Below are 2,190 nucleotides of genomic sequence, written 5' to 3' on the forward strand. Positions count from 1 at the left end.
GAGTAGGAGGCAAAGAATTACTCAAGGGAAGTCGATTGGTCCATCTCAGAAGCCGCGGTGTCAAGATGGAAGATCTCCCTTCAATTTCCATTCTGGCGTTTTTTGTATTCATTATTCTTCTGAGATGTTTTGTTTTATAATTATTAACTAAACCCCATGAATACTTAAGGGGAATGAAACCTAAGATAGATCTTGTTATTATTATCTGAATTGTATGATAAATATTTGACTTGTTCTTAATTATGTGTTCTTAATTCTTATTTTAATATTCCAAGATATTGATTCAAGTTAATGCTCTTATTCAGAGGAGGAAAAGACCTGTCTAAGAGTAAATTTTTCATAATTAAGCGGGGTTGATTGCACGCCTAGAGATAGGGTGATAAGAGTTTTCCGGATTAGGGTGAAACCTAATAAGGGGATCTATAGATCGAGTTAATGCAATATTAGGACATTAATTAGAAAGAGATTTCAATTAATCAACCTAGGATTAGACGTTATTAGTCTCGAGAGAGATAATAATATAACTTAGGGATGGATTTCTACGGATCAAGTCAAATGAATAAATTGTCTGACTCAAAGTCAAATAACAAGTGAAGTCTACGTGGATTTTTCCTTGGGTATTGTCTTAATCAATCGAATTTTCCCAAAAGCTTTTCACCAATTTTTCTTTGTGCACTCTTAGTTTAGTTAATTAAACAAATTCCTTCATTTTTAGGCTAGATAATAAAAAGAAAGTAATTACTAGTACTCTTGGTTCCTTTGGGTTCGACAATCCGGTCTTGCTAAAGCTATATTACTGTTCGATAGGTACACTTGCCTTCATCGTGATAATAGTTAGCTTCAAGAACGATTAATTATAAATTTTTAAAACCTGTCGCGAATATCACATATGAAGTTTTTGGTGCCGTTGCCGGGGAACTAGGATATTAGGAACACTCGATTTTTATTACTTTAGCCATTTTACTTTATTTGCAATTTAAATTTTTATTTTCTTTTCTAATTTTTCTTTTATTCGTTCCTGGCATGTTTTTATAGTGTATGACTAGAAGAAACCTGTCGGGACCATTGCTGTTTGATAATAGATCGATCACACAGTTCGCAGAACCCAAAGAGAAATAAGGCGAAGCTTACGATACACAGGGGAAGAGCAAGAGGACGATACTTCAACCACAACCGAGGAGATAGCTGAAAACCAAGAAAATCCTCTACCTTCTATGATTGTTGCTTATCAGAATCCTGCTCCACGTACAATGTATGATTATGCTAAACCTTCTTTAACAGGAACTGAATCGAGCATAGTTAGGTCTACTGTTGCTGCAAATAATTTTGAACTAAAACCTAACACCATTCAAATGATCCAACAGTTTTTTCAGTTTGATGGTTTGCAGGACGAGGATCCCAACGCTCACTTGGCACATTTTTTAGAGTTTTGTGACACTTTTAAAATCAATGGCATTTCTGATGATGCCATTCACCTTCGATTGTTTCCCTTTTCATTGAGGAATAAGGCTAAACAATGGTTGAACTCGTTACCACGAGGGTCAATCACTACTTGGGAACAAATGACCAAAAAATTTTTATTAAAATATTTTCCACAGGCTAAAATAGCCAAATTACGTAATGGTATCTCTCCTTTTGTACAGATGGATTTAGAAACACTCTACGATGCATGAAAGAGATACAAGGATTTGTTGAGAAGGTGCCCTCACCATGGGTTACCACTCTGGCTGCAGGTTCAAACGTTTCACAATGGCCTGTATCCTTCGACTAGACAGATGATTGACGCAGCTGCTGGTGGAACTATCAATAATAAGACACCCGAGGATGCTTATGAATTTATGGAAGAGATGCCACTGAATAATTATCAGTGGCAAGTCATGAGGACAAAGCTAACGAAAATACTTGGCGTTTTTAATGTCGATTCGGTCACCATGCTCTCTAATTAGGTAGAACTTTTGAATAGAAAAATTGACGGTTTTCTTGGATCTTCATAGGTTCACCCAGTAATACAGCGCGAAGCAAGTGGAGGTGGATCAAGCAATTTAGAATACCCACTCTATGGCCACAACATGGAGAACGAGCAGTTAAATTACATAGGTAATAATCCTCGATATCAAAATAATCCTTATAGTAATACTTATAATGCAGGTTGGAGGAACCACCCAAAATTCTCATGGGGAGGCCAAAGGA

General features: G+C 36.3%; 1 non-coding gene across 1 annotated transcript; it reads right to left on the bottom strand.

Moving 5' to 3' along the window:
• Positions 1–1,610: 1,610 nt before the first annotated feature.
• On the bottom strand, positions 1,611–1,717 carry LOC128296075 (small nucleolar RNA R71). The gene has a single exon (XR_008286623.1). It is a non-coding gene; the product is annotated as a small nucleolar RNA R71 (small nucleolar RNA).
• Positions 1,718–2,190: the final 473 nt, after the last annotated feature.

The sequence above is a fragment of the Gossypium arboreum genome, chromosome 7 (genome assembly GCF_025698485.1).
Source record: "Gossypium arboreum isolate Shixiya-1 chromosome 7, ASM2569848v2, whole genome shotgun sequence".
Classification (NCBI taxonomy): Eukaryota; Viridiplantae; Streptophyta; class Magnoliopsida; order Malvales; family Malvaceae; genus Gossypium; species Gossypium arboreum.